Source organism: Lucilia sericata, unplaced genomic scaffold (assembly GCF_015586225.1).
Source record: "Lucilia sericata isolate MDLA Ls3-8-SP2 unplaced genomic scaffold, ASM1558622v1 Contig000017F_arrow, whole genome shotgun sequence".
NCBI classification, from domain to species: domain Eukaryota; kingdom Metazoa; phylum Arthropoda; class Insecta; order Diptera; family Calliphoridae; genus Lucilia; species Lucilia sericata.
In genome coordinates, this window is record NW_023994056.1 from 23,978 (window position 1) to 39,174 (window position 15,197).

Here is a 15,197-nt window from a genome sequence, read left to right on the forward strand (position 1 = left end):
CTGAAGTAAAGTAGAAGTAGAATGAATTAGAACTGAACTAGAACTGAACTAGAACTGAACTAGAACTGAACTAGAACTGAACTAGAACTGAACTAGAACTGAACTAGAACTGAACTAGAACTGAACTAGAACTGAACTAGAACTGAACTAGAACTGAACTAGAACTGAACTAGAACTGAACTAGAACTGAACTAGAACTGAACTAGAACTGAACTAGAACTGAACTAGAACTGAACTAGAAATGAACTAGAACTGAACTAGAACTGAACTAGAACTGAACTAGAACTGAACTAGAACTGAACTAGAACTGAACTAGAACTGAACTAGAACTGAACTAGAACTGAACTAGAACTGAACTAGAACTGAACTAGAACTGAACTAGAACTGAACTAGAACTGAACTAGAACTGAACTAGAACTGAACTAGAACTGAACTAGAACTGAACTAGAACTGAACTAGAACTGAACTAGAACTGAACTAGAACTGAACTAGAACTGAACTAGAACTGAACTAGAACTGAACTAGAACTGAACTAGAACTGAACTAGAACTGAACTAGAACTGAAGTAGAACTGAACTAGAACTGAACTAGAATTGAACTAGAACTGAACTAGAACTGAACTAGAACTGAACTAGAACTGACCTAGAACTGAACTAGAACTGAACTAGAACTGAACTAGAACTGAACTAGAACTGAACTAGAACTGAACTAGAACTGAACTAGAACTGAACTAGGACTGAACTAGAACTGAACTAGAACTGAACTAGAACTGAACTAGAACTGAACTAGAACTGAACTAGAACTGAACTAGAACTGAACTAGAACTGAACTAGAGCTGAACTAGAACTGAACTAGAACTAGAACTGAACTAGAACTGAACTAGAACTGAACTAGAACTCAACTAGAACTGAACTAGAACTGAACTAGAACTGAACTAGAACTGAACTAGAACTGAACTAGAACTGAACTAGAACTGAACTAGAACTGAACTAGAACTGAACTAGAACTGAACTAGAACTGAACTAGAACTGAACTAGAACTGAACTAGAACTGAACTAGAACTGAACTAGAACTGAACTAGAACTGAACTAGACTGAACTAGAACTGAACTAGAACTGAACTAGAAACTGACTAGAACTGAACTAGAACTGAACTAGACTGACTAGAACTGAACTAGAACTGAACTAGAACTGAACTAGAACTGAACTAGAACTGAATAGAACTGAACTTAGAACTGAACTAGAACTGAACTAGAACTGAACTAGAACTGAACTAGAACTGAACTAGAACTGAACTAACTGAACTAATACTGAACTAGAACTGAAACTAGAACTGAACTAGAACTGAACTAGAACTGAACTAGAACTGAACTAGAACTGAACTAGAACTGAACTAGAACTGAACTAGAACTGAACTAGAACTGAACTGGAACTGAACTAGAACTGAACTGAACTGAACTAGAACTGAAGTAGAACTGAGCTAGAACTGAACTAGAACTGAACTAGAACTGAACTAGAACTGAATTAGAACTGAGCTAGAACTGAACTAGAACTGAACTAGAACTGAACTAGTGAACTACAACTGAACTAGAGCTGATTTATGGTAATGATGACTAGATGGTTAATAACATATTCTTTCCAAAAAGATCACTCTCACTTTGTAAACTGTCAAATATGTTGTCGTAACCAGCAGTAGGCTTACTTTAGATATAAAATAGGTTAATGCTAGTTTACACTTTCTTTTATATGCTTATTTTACAATAATTTCGAATAGAAATCACTTTTTTGCATTGAATTTTTATTTTCTTTTATGCAGTTATTTTTGCAGAAAAATTTCTTCTCTTTGTTTTTATTTATACCCATATAGTTTTTGTTGTGTGTTGTGCTCCATTGCCTCAGTAAATTACTTTAGTTTTTTTCAACATTTATTTAAAATTTGTTTCTTAAAACTATTGTGTGTATTTTCTGTTGCAATTACTTTCTTTTAAATAATGAAAATAACAGCTAAACAAATAATAACAATTTAAGGCCATGTTTAGAGGAAGCTTAGACGAATTTAAGGGGTACTCTATGACAATTTTATACAAGTTTTCAATGTTCTAATTATTTAATAGTAAATTCAAATCGCATTTGTTCATAAGATAAGCGGTCTTCCAGTTATTTACATTATAATCTACTCTATAGTTTTGGAAAAGTCTGTGCTACGCAATGCATGAACAATTGGAAAAGGTAATAGTCGAATTACAAATCTCTACTGCCCAGTAATGCTCCCTCTCTCAGTTATGTTTCTAAATTATTTAAGAGTTGAAATATTAAGAAAAGTATTATACGGTGTTAGTTTGCGTAAAACAAAATCTTTAACTAATTCACTCATTCTCATCTTCCATGGTGCAGATATTTCTTTTATAAACAAAATCCATTGAATTTATCGTTGAATTAATGGCAAGTATTTGCTATTAAATATTTAATAAAAACATACTCCACTTGTGTATATATAAACTTCATTAAATATTTTAAAAATGCAATTTTTCTATTTGTAAACTAAAAATAATGTGTGAGTATTTCGAAGAGCGAGCGATCCTGTAGCTTTTTCTAACTTCATTAAAAATTAAAAATAGTTTTTTTTTGTTATTTTTGGTTACCAAAGCTAAGATTATCTACGTTATAAGTATCCACATTCATTATTATACTTGGTAAGCAAGTCACCATACAATCCTGACACAAGATTGTAATCACTGTCTTTAGCCAAGAAAAAGGGTTTAGTGATTTAAGAAAAATATAAAGATGCAGCAAAAAAAAAAAAAAAAGCGAAAGAAAAAACCAAAAGTTTTCTTCTATTAGAGAGAAAACTCAAAATGAGCCCTACAAACAGCCATCCTTTTTGGAAGCGTTAATCTGTTGTGGCAAATCTATAACTCTTAACTAGACCTACAGTTTGTCTAGTTCCATGTTGTTGTCGTTGTGCTTTTCTCTCTCGTTTAGTTTGGTGTCCAAAAAAAAGCCTTAAGGTTTTTGGTTTCATTAAAAGCCAAGTGATTATAGCAAGTTCATCGGTTGTGTTAAGCATTTAAAAAAGTAAGTAAGCAATGACTGACGGCAACCAAGAGTGAATAAGTATCTGCAACATTTTACACTTATCTGTACGATGAATCTGGCCGTTAAGTATGTGTATGCTGGTGATCATTGTTAACTAACAATAAGTGAAAATAATAGTGTTTGAGGAACGGTTTTGTTATTATTTAAAGAGAATTAAGAAAAACCGGGTTTGTAGAATGGTTTATTTACCGCGATAACTATTCCAAATAATTGAACTAGTATTGAACTGAAGTAGAATTGAATTATAACTAAACTGAACTAAAACTGAACTAGAACTGAACTAGAACTGAACTAGAACTGAACTAGAACTGAACTAGAACTGAACTAGAACTGAACTAGAACTGAACTAGAACTGAACTAGAACTGAACTAGAACTGAACTAGAACTGAACTAGAACTGAACTAGAACTGAACTAGAACTGAACTAGAACTGAACTAGAACTGAACTAGAACTGAACTAGAACTGAACTAGAACTGAACTAGAACTGAACTAGAACTGAACTAGAACTGAACTAGAACTGAACTAGAACTGAACTAGAACTGAACTAGAACTGAACTAGAACTGAACTAGAACTGAACTAGAACTGAACTAGAACTGAACTAGAACTGAACTAGAACTGAACTAGAACTGAACTAGAACTGAACTAGAACTGAACTAGAACTGAACTAGAACTACTACTGAACTAGAACTGAACTAGAACTGAACTAGAACTGAACTAGAACTGAACTAGAACTGAACTAGAACTGAACTAGAACTGAACTAGAACTGAACTAGAACTGAACTAGAACTGAACTAGAACTGAACTAGAACTGAACTAGAACTGAACTAGAACTGAACTAGAACTGAACTAGAACTGAACTAGAACTGAACTAGAACTGACTAGAACTGAACTAGAACTGACTAGAACTGAACTAGAACTGAACTAGAACTGAACTAGAACTGAACTAGAACTGAACTAGAACTGAACTAGAACTGAACTAGAACTGAACTAGAACTGAACTAGAACTGAACTAGAACTGAACTAGAACTGAACTAGAACTGAACTAGAACTGAACTAGAACTGAACTAGAACTGAACTAGAACTGAACTAGAACTGACTAGAACTGAACTAGAACTGAACTAGAACTAGAACTAGAACTGAACTAGAACTGAACCTAGAACTGAACTAGAACTGAACCTAGAACTGAACTAGAACTGAACTAGAACTGAACTAGAACTGAACTAGAACTGAACTAGAACTGAACTAGAACTGAACTAGAACTGAACTAGAACTGAACTAGAACTGAACTAGAACTGAACTAGAACTGAACTAGAACTGAACTAGAACTGAAACTAGAACTGAACTAGAACTGAACTAGAACTGACTAGAACTGAACTAGAACTGAACTAGAACTGCACTAGAACTGAACTAGAACTGCACTAGAACTGAACTAGAACTGAACTAAAACTGAAATAGAACTGAACTAGAACTAGAATTAGAACTGAACTAGAATTAGAACTGAACTAGAACTGAACTAGAACTGAACTAGAACTGAACTAGAACTGAACTAGAACTGAACTAGAACTGAACTAGAACTGAACTAGAACTGAACTAGAACTGAACTAGAACTGAACTAGAACTGAACTAGAACTGACCTAAAACTGACCTAGAACTGAACTAGAACTGAACTAGAACTGAACTAGAACTGAACTAGAACTGAACTTGAACTGAACTAGAACTGAACTAGAACTAAACTAGAACTGAACTAGAACTGAACTAGAACTGAACTTGAACTGAACTAGAACTGAACTAGATTTTTTGGATTTCAAATTTATGTAAATACATACTTTAGGTTTTTGAATAATTCGAATATCTATCAACACTAGATTTTGTGTAGTAGATTTATATTTTTTTTTAACTTTGGGTTGTGGTCGTAGCAGTAGCAGTGACGTACTTACACCAACTAAATGTCTGTCTGACTCCTTTTTTTTAACTTAACTGAAGAGTCTCAGTTAGGTCTGACTGTTTGTGTCTTTGGCTGTTTGTCTGACTATCTGTCTCTGAGACTGTCTTGTCTCATTGTTGATCTTTGTTTAAGGTTTTATACTTATAAAACTTTTTTCTAGCATTTTGTTGCATCTGATAGTAAAAATTCTTTGTATTTTCGTGGCGGCAATTACAGTCTAATGGTTCAGTTGCCGCTGTATTTCATTTCAGTTAAGTTCAGTATAGTTAATTTTTTTCTTTTAATTTTTGATGTACTATTTTTTGGTAGTTAAAGATGGTAATGACGAAAGTAGTATGTAGAAGCACATCTATCTACTTGAAATTTCTATCTTTAGAACTTGATCATCTTTAAAATTTTGCACGCCTTGCAAATGAAGATGAGAATAGAAAAATGTTAAAGATCAGCACAGAGCAACAACAACTACATACAACAGCTGTTGTTGATATAAATAAAAGAAAGTCTTAAAAAAAGAATATAGAATGTCAGAGAAAATTAAATTGTCAATACAGTTCAATTTCAGCTTAACGGCTTTATTAAACTTAAATTTAGAGAATTAACTGTACACAAATTTTATGTACAGATTTTTAGTTTTTTTTTTTTAAAATCTCAAATCGTATGAAATCCATACAAACGTACATATATGCCAATCATTTATGCATAATGCATATGTGAACCCTAACGACCTATATAAACTATAACAATGTAAAAAATATATAAAAAATACAAAAATGCAACTAGTTTTACTTGTTATTGCTATTTGTAAAAAAGGAAATAAATATACTGTATAAATAAGTGTTTGTATATATTTGTTTATGACCAAACAGAAATATATATAAAAAAATATCTCAAATAAGTTAAAGTAGTGGCTGGCCTGCTTTAACAAATTCGGCTATAAATTTCAATTTGTGTTAAGCCTTTGCCTGCAACAAAAAGCACTCCAGAAACGGCCACAACCAAATGAGAAACAAAAAAGCTAGAAGTAGGAAAAAAAAAGAAAAACTATTCGCCTAATTGAAACAAACACCAAAAACAGTTCGAGAATAAACAATTTTCAGGTGTGAAAATCAACACGGAAATTGAAAGAATAACATTTTTGTTGCCATTGTCGGTTTGTTATAGATAGTGAGGCTGCAGCAGCAGCAGCATCAACAGGCAACAAACCCTTGCTATGAATTGTTGCTTGCCAATGGCCCTAGTTGGCCATTAATCATGCTCAATGTACTTTTTATTTTTTTTTGCTACGATCTTTTTTTCTTAACTAGACAAAAATTTCAAGCCAAACACTGCGTTGGTGATAGTCTGGTAGTAGCTGTTCCCAAAAATAATAGAAAAACTCCACCAAATAATGTAGAATAGTTCAGACAGCTTTCGGCCTTTTCGCTGTTTGTATGAATGTATGTGTCATTGGCCAAATATGGCAGAGCAATAGGCGAAAAAAAAATGGTTAGGGAAACCTCAAACTCTCAATGTGCACGCTTAATTGGCTGCTATAATGGTAAATAAAAAACGAAAACTAAAGAACACAACAACACTATCCCGATACTACAGCGCATCTAATTGGATTGACCTAAGGTAGAAGATAGGAGGAAGGCTACAAAAAACAGCTGGCAGAGAGTTTAAAGTTTGTACGTGCATGGCCAATAGCATTATAAGGTTTGTTTTCAATATATCATAAAAAAAGGAAGAACATCAGCATATACTTAAACACTTGAAGGAAATTTCTTTGTTGAAATTATATCGTATTGTTGTAGTATTTTATGTACGAAAGGAAAATATGTAAGAAAATTCCGTATTCAACCCAAAGAATCATACAAGAATCTTCAAATATTTTTGGTATTATTTTTGTTTAACAGTGTCCTTAACCCTTCATTGAGATAAGGGGTATTTTAAGTAGTTTAGTCTCACTATAGTTGTACTCAATTTGTAATGAAGTTGTACTTTGGTTGTAGTTCATAGTTCAGTTCTAGTTCAGTTCTAGTTCAGTTCTAGTTCAGTTCTAGTTCAGTTCTAGTTCAGTTCTAGTTCAGTTCTAGTTCAGTTCTAGTTCAGTTCTAGTTCAGTTCTAGTTCAGTTCTAGTTCAGTTCTAGTTCAGTTCTAGTTCAGTTCTAGTTCAGTTCTAGTTCAGTTCTAGTTCAGTTCTAGTTCAGTTCTAGTTCAGTTCTAGTTCAGTTCTAGTTCAGTTCTAGTTCAGTTCTAGTTCAGTTCTAGTTCAGTTCTAGTTCAGTTCTAGTTCAGTTCTAGTTCAGTTCTAGTTCAGTTCTAGTTCAGTTCTAGTTCAGTTCTAGTTCAGTTCTAGTTCAGTTCTAGTTCAGTTCTAGTTCAGTTCTAGTTCAGTTCTAGTTCAGTTCTAGTTCAGTTCTAGTTCAGTTCTAGTTCAGTTCTAGTTCAGTTCTAGTTCAGTTCTAGTTCAGTTCTAGTTCAGTTCTAGTTCAGTTCTAGTTCAGTTCTAGTTCAGTTCTAGTTCAGTTCTAGTTCAGTTCTAGTTCAGTTCTAGTTCAGTTCTAGTTCTAGTTCAGTTCTAGTTCAGTTCTAGTTCAGTTCTAGTTCAGTTCTAGTTCAGTTCTAGTACAGTTCTAGTTCAGTTCTAGTTCAGTTCTAGTTCAGTTCTAGTTCAGTTCTAGTTCAGTTCTAGTTCAGTTCTAGTTCAGTTGTAGTTCAATTCTAGTTTAGTTCTCCTTTAGTTCTAGTTCTAGTTCAGCTTGTAAACTTTGTTATACTAAAAAATCTGCTGGCTTACAGCGTTTTTAGTTCAAGTCGCTTAATTGATTATTCCAATATGCTAAAATAGTTTGTGCTTGATAAGGGGTTAATATTGTACAATTTGCTACAGTTGAAACTATCTGTTAGACGTGACTTTTATGTTGCCTTCTCCAATCGTCGTTATTGTGCATTATTCTAAGCATTTTAGCCTTAAACTTGAGTTACGTTATGCTAGTTCTTATTTGATACGTTTGCAGTTCAAACGTCAGTCTACAATGCCAATCACACCAAGCTTTGCAGACAACAACAAAAAAACCCCAAACAACAGAAACATCAAATAAAACTTCAAGTTGGAATACAACAATATGAAACCGAGTAAGAAGAAGGCAATGCTTTTAGCTAAATAAAGTTAAGGCAAATCAGATCGTTGCGCATTAGTTTACTTGAATAGAATTTGGATTTGGCAAACAAAATCAGTTACAGATCGAAAGCTGTCCATATGTTGACTGCTAACATTCCATCAATTGTGGGCAAATTTACGTTCTAGTTAACAATGTTCCAAAGTGCATACATTTATGTTCAATTTTATTTTAGCTGCATTTCTATACCAACTACTTAGGTTTTATGAAAAAAAAGAAAGAAAATGTCTATAAAAAATGAGAGATTTATGATTAAGTTAATAACCTTTAATGCAAAAATATAATATTAAAATAGAAAATAAATTTCCAGAATCATAAACAAAATTAAATGTAATAAGAAAAGTAATGTTGGAAATTTAATTGACAGTACAAACGTGTACTGGTGCTTGAATGATTTAAAGTTTTGTGTAATAATTTTCCAGGAATTTGCAACACTTTCTTTTTTCGTTTTTTAACTGTTAACAAATTTTATATAAATTTTATGTTACTTACAACTAAAAGACATAGTATTTATTTTTTTTGAAAATTATGTTGAAGCACTAAAAAATTTTCAACACCATCTTCAACAGCTTCATTAAAAGCTGCAGTGGAAAACTAAAATTAACTTAAGTTTGTAATTTTCACATTGTTTTAACTCATGTGTATAGTATTTCGATTTTTAGAAATCAAACACGCAAACTTTAGTTGAACTAAAATTGAGAAATACCTAAACAATATTTGTGAATTGCAGGCTGCAGAAGCTAAGAAATATTCGTATTTTGGTAGCTCTTATTGGCTTATGCATTCATAACTAAGTTAGTTTAGTTTTGACTTTAATTAATTGCAACCTAATGTGCAATGAACACGCAGCCAACAGCATTTGTTGCAAAAAGCTGAAAATCAAAATCATTATTATATGAACACTACTGCTGCTGCTGCTGCTGCATATACTATTGAATTTTTCTTGCAGCTTAAGAAGGGCAATTAACCATTTTCACTTTTTCAGTTTGCGCTTCAATGGTTTGAATACAAACTCTTATGTAGAGAAATAAGTACAACGTGTAAAAATAAAGCTTTTTATAACAATATATCGACCAAACAATTCTCAGCATAAATGTTTCGAGTTTTTGAATTTTCCTTTAAATTTTAATTTATTTAACTTAACAAGTCATATTTAAGAATAACAAGGTTGTTGCTACTGTACTCAGCATTTAATATCTTTAATTAAGAATGTGTTGTTGTTTATAAATAATTATTAAATTGAGAAATTTTTTCTTGGTTCTCAATAATTGTTATGGTTTTTTTTTTATAAATTGTGTTTGTTTCTTAAGTCTTTTGTTTTGTAGGCTAGAAAATGCTGGTATACTCTTTCAGCTTATTGATGGCCATTGACTAATTGATCGGCTTTATATTTTCTTTTTATAGGTTGTTAAAGCTTTTTTCTTAAATACTTCCTTTATTTTATAATATCGATTCTTCATTTACCGTAAGGGGGAGTTCTAATACAAGTGGAAAAAAATTTTTGATTTGTATGAGTATTAAAAGAAAGAGAGGAGCAATAACAATTGCACAAAATGTTTAGTTCAGTTTTAGTTCAGTTCTAGTACAGTTCTAGTTCAGTTCTAGTTCAATTCTAGTTCAGTTCTAGTTCAGTTCTAGTTCAGTTCTAGTTCAGTTCTAGTTCAGTTCTAGTTCAGTTCTAGTTCAGTTCTAGTTCAGTTCTAGTTCAGTTCTAGTTCAGTTCTAGTTCAGTTCTAGTTCAGTTCTAGTTCAGTTCTAGTTCAGTTCTAGTTCAGTTCTAGTTCAGTTCTAGTTCAGTTCTAGTTCAGTTCTAGTTCAGTTCTAGTTCAGTTCTAGTTCAGTTCTAGTTCAGTTCTAGTTCAGTTCTAGTTCAGTTCTAGTTCAGTTCTAGTTCAGTTCTAGTTCAGTTCTAGTTCAGTTCTAGTTCAGTTCTAGTTCAGTTCTAGTTCAGTTCTAGTTCAGTTCTAGTTCAGTTCTAGTTCAGTTCTAGTTCAGTTCTAGTTCAGTTCTAGTTCAGTTCTAGTTCAGTTCTAGTTCAGTTCTAGTTCAGTTCTAGTTCAGTTCTAGTTCAGTTCTAGTTCAGTTCTAGTTCAGTTCTAGTTCAGTTCTAGTTCAGTTCTAGTTCAGTTCTAGTTCAGTTCTAGTTCAGTTCTAGTTCAGTTCTAGTTCAGTTCTAGTTCAGTTCTAGTTCAGTTCTAGTTCAGTTCTAGTTCAGTTCTAGTTCAGTTCTAGTTCAGTTCTAGTTCAGTTCTAGTTCAGTTCTAGTTCAGTTCTAGTTCAGTTCTAGTTCAGTTCTAGTTCAGTTCTAGTTCAGTTCTAGTTCAGTTCTAGTTCAGTTCTAGTTCAGTTCTAGTTCAGTTCTAGTTCACTTCTAGTTCAGTTCTAGTTCAGTTCTAGTTCACTTCTAGTTCAGTTCTAGTTCAGTTCTAGTTCACTTCTAGTTCAGTTCTAGTTCAGTTCTAGTTCAGTTCTAGTTCACTTCTAGTTCAGTTCTAGTTCAGTTCTAGTTCACTTCTAGTTCAGTTCTAGTTCACTTCTAGTTCAGTTCTAGTTCAGTTCTAGTTCAGTTCTAGTTCAGTTCTAGTTCAGTTCTAGTTCAGTTCTAGTTCAGTTCTTGTTCAGTTCTAGTTCAGTTCTAGTTCAGTTCTAGTTCAGTTCTAGTTCAGTTCTAGTTCAGTTCTAGTTCAGTTCTAGTTCAGTTCTAGTTCAGTTCTAGTTCAGTTCTAGTTCAGTTCTAGTTCAGTTCTAGTTCAGTTCTAGTTCAGTTCTAGTACAGTTCTAGTTCAGTTCTAGTTCAGTTCTAGTTCAGTTCTAGTTCAGTTCTAGTTCAGTTCTAGTTCAGTTCTAGTTCAGTTCTAGTTCAGTTCTAGTTCAGTTCTAGTTCAGTTCTAGTTCAGTTCTAGTTCAGTTCTAGTTCAGTTCTAGTTCAGTTCTAGTTCAGTTCTAGTTCAGTTCTAGTTCAGTTCTAGTTCAGTTCTAGTTCAGTTCTAGTTCAGTTCTAGTTCAGTTCTAGTTCAGTTCTAGTTCAGTTCTAGTTCAGTTCTAGTTCAGTTCTAGTTCAGTTCTAGTTCAGTTCTAGTTCAGTTCTAGTTCAGTTCTAGTTCAGTTCTAGTTCAGTTCTAGTTCAGTTCTAGTTCAGTTCTAGTTCAGTTCTAGTTCAGTTCTAGTTCACTTCTAGTTCAGTTCTAGTTCAGTTCTAGTTCACTTCTAGTTCAGTTCTAGTTCAGTTCTAGTTCAGTTCTAGTTCACTTCTAGTTCAGTTCTAGTTCAGTTCTAGTTCAGTTCTAGTTCAGTTCTAGTTCAGTTCTAGTTCAGTTCTAGTTCAGTTCTAGTTCAGTTCTAGTTCAGTTCTAGTTCAGTTCTAGTTCAGTTCTAGTTCAGTTCTAGTTCAGTTCTAGTTCAGTTCTTGTTCAGTTCTTGTTCAGTTCTAGTTCAGTTCTAGTTCAGTTCTAGTTCAGTTCTAGTTCAGTTTTCTAGTTTTTTATCTAATACTTATACTTATGTAGCGTATTTTATGTATAAAAGAATAATTTTTCAAAAAATCTTTTAAAATTTCAATTGGTCTAATTTTTCAACAACTTTAACAGCAACAACAATAACAAAGGCCCAAGACCACAACAGCAGACCATTTATTTTGAAGCATAATCTTGGCAAGAAAAATATGTTGGTGGTGTTGATGCCAATTGTTATTTTCAAGGTTGTTTATTTTGTGTACAGACTAGAAATAATACAATAAAAATTTTGCAAAAAAAAGAATAATAAGAAAAACTAAAACTTTTGTCTAAAACAGCCTTACAGATAACAACAGATGTAAAAGTGTTCTAGTCTTCATGAAGTCTTAAAACTCTAGGGATTTTATTGTTCTTTAAAGTTGTGTTTCTTAACATTTTGTGTTTTTTTTTTTCTGTTAAAGTCGTAGTGCAACTGGACATGCACATACATGCATTTTAAGAAAAATGCATTTAACGCTCGACATTTATAAATTGAATTCAATTTATTCTTTTTCAAAAGTCACACAACAATAACAACAACAACAGCAGCAGCAGATCACAACAACACAAGAGCATAATAGCTTGGGAAATTCTCTTAGGTATTGAAGAACTTGTACGTTCTTATTTCTTTTATATTTTTTCGAAGTTGTTTTAGTTTTATTTAGGTATTTTTTTCTTTTGCTTCCCAACTTGAGCCTATTCTCGTCTAAAGAGGAGTAATGGAGGTGGTCGTCGATGATGTTGCCATCATCAAATAACCAAAAGTAACAACAACAGCAGAAAAAAACAACAAAAATGAAAATAAATTTAAGAAAACTTTAAGAAATTTAAAGTTGAAAAATTGCGACAAATTACTAAGCAACACGCAAAAAAAATTACCTTCGTTTTCAATAATTCATTGTTTTTTCTTTTAGTTTGCAGTTTTTGTGTTTCGTTTCTTTTTATTTTTTCTTCTTCTTTTGCTTTCATTTTGATAAATCATGGTTAAATGCAAACAAAAAGATTAATCGATTGTAAATATTTTTTTCATGTTGAGCTTAAATGTCTTGTATTAATTTAAGATTTATGAAGGAAACCAATAAAAGTAAATAAAAATAGGGGTTTAAGAGAATAAAATATATTTAAATTTCAACACTCCCACTATTTGTAGAAATTATTATTTACAAATTACTGGTCATAAATGAATTGAAATGTAACTGTTATCGATAAGGAATCTCTTAGTAAATCTATAATAATCATTTTGAATTGTGCTAAACTGCTGTTAGTTACTTTTAATGAATGTTTTGAAATTTTTTAATAACAAATTTTGATTTTTAAATATTTAAAAGATTTTTTGGTCTAAATAGTTTTAAAATGTTTGCTTATTTTTAGCCTGATTTTTTCTCTTTCCGTCTCTGAATTTAGAATGCATGCAGACTGCTTGTAATTTTTTTCTTTTGTGTTTCATTAAAATGTCCACAGAAGATTGAAAATGAAATGCGACAAGCGTGCAGCTGAGAAAAATTTTTGTAACGAAATTTATAGATTGAATACGGAAAACTTAAAATAAACTGAAGAAACTTTAGGAAAATTCAAAATTCTAAATAAAAGCTATTTGCTGGAAAAAAGCTGTTTTATCGAGGATGAGACGCTTTCTCTTATAAATGCCGTTTTAAGCGATAAAACCAGATTCTATCGAAAAAAGCTGTTTTCACTTAAAAAGCTTTTTCAAAGAATTTTTTTTTTCAATAAAAAGGCTTTTTTGACCAAAAACATGCTTTCCGGAAAAAAGCTTTTTCTTCAAAATAAAGTTTTCAGCAAAAAAGTTTTTTTCAAAAATTTTTTTCTCTCAAAAAAAAAAAAAAAAAACACATTTACACCAAAAAAGTTTTTCAACCAAAAATGTTCAATTATTAAGCTTTTTTCAAAAAAGAAAAAGTTGTTTCATACCAAAACTTTGCAAATTTATTTCGTGCACACACTTTTTGTACTTATGAACTTTGCAAAGGATGTGTGTACCATGTATGACTGGAATATGAAAGCTAAACATCTTGCGAAAAAGTTCAAATAAGCGGCGACGACCAGTTAACCTTGAAGTTTTCAATTCTTTTGCTGTATTGTTGTTAAGTGTATGTACTTGTATGTTACAATAAATATGTATTATAGTATATCTATGTCTATGTACAGCCGAATGTACATACATAAAAAACTATGTATGTATGTATGTATGTGCGTATGTGTACAAGAAACAGAACATATTGCCAAAGTTTTTTTTTTCGTTTTGAAATTTTTTTCTTTAAAGTTTTTGTAATTTTTTGTAGACGTCTGAGATTTAAGCTCCCACAGAGGAGGTCCCTCAAATAGATAGACTTCTAGTTTATGGGTTTGAGTTAAGATCTATGCTAAGTAAAGCTTTTATGGCTAGATGAATGACACTTCATCTGTCTCAGTACTGTATCACTGTTCATATATCTGTATCTGTTGTTGTTGAATGTCCTATTGTAGTACGAGTCGTAAAAGAATTGTATAAAGTAGTAGTAGTTGTTGTTGTTATTTTAACATTTTCAAAAAGGAACCAAGACACTCACTCACTCAATCTCTTACTGATGATGTTGATGGTGGCACTTGTGCGTGTTACATACAGACATTTATATTTTTCGTAAACTGGTGTAAAGAATATAAAAAAAACTACTAAAATGAAACATCCTTTGCATTTTACCAGAAGACAACAAAAAAAAGAACCTCTTAAACTTAAATACAAAAAAATATATACAACCATTTGTAACATTGAGTATCATTAAAACATATAATGTGGTTTGGAGTCACCAGTCTTCTAGGAGCATTAAACTTTACCACATACAGTGGAACAAACCTATTACGTTCGAAATCTTTACAAAAACCATAAAAATGTTAAAGCAATAATAAAATGAATCGAAATAAGCAAAAAAATCACAAGTATTTATGATGGCATTTTTTTCGTATTCTTATTCTTTTATTCCTAGCAGCCGGCACTTTCGATAAACTTTCAGTATCAAAATGTTTTGTATTTAAGAAAATGAGAGTCACCAGATTTTTAACTATAAAATTCATTTTTATAATTTAGGGTTTTTAAGTTTATTAGTGAAGAAAAAATATGCTTAATTGGTTTGTTAGATAACTATGCTTTACTAAAGCTTAAGCTTTTCTTGGATAAAAGAGCTTTTTAAGCATTTCATTGCTTGAGAATTAGGATTTATAGCTTTTATTTTATCGATAATTTTATAGAGCTTTCAAACCACATAGAACTTTTTAAACTTACAGCAACATAGAGATTGTACTTTAAGCTTTTCTTCTGTATAGGGAGAAGGGAATGAAAAAAGGCTTATACACTTTTCGTGGATAAAAGAGCTTTTCAAGCATTTCATTGCTTGAGAATTAGGATTGATAGCTTTCGTTTTATCGATACTTTTATAGAGCTTTCAAACCATACAGAGCTTTTTAAACTTACAGCAACATAGAACAAAATCCTTGTGTATTTGTAAATA

General features: G+C 31.8%; 1 protein-coding gene across 2 annotated transcripts in view; it reads left to right on the forward strand.

Annotated features, from left to right (window-relative positions):
* Window positions 1-15,197, forward strand: part of LOC119606221 — a 261,582-nt gene that overhangs the window by 22,719 nt on the left and 223,666 nt on the right. The window lies entirely within an intron of this gene.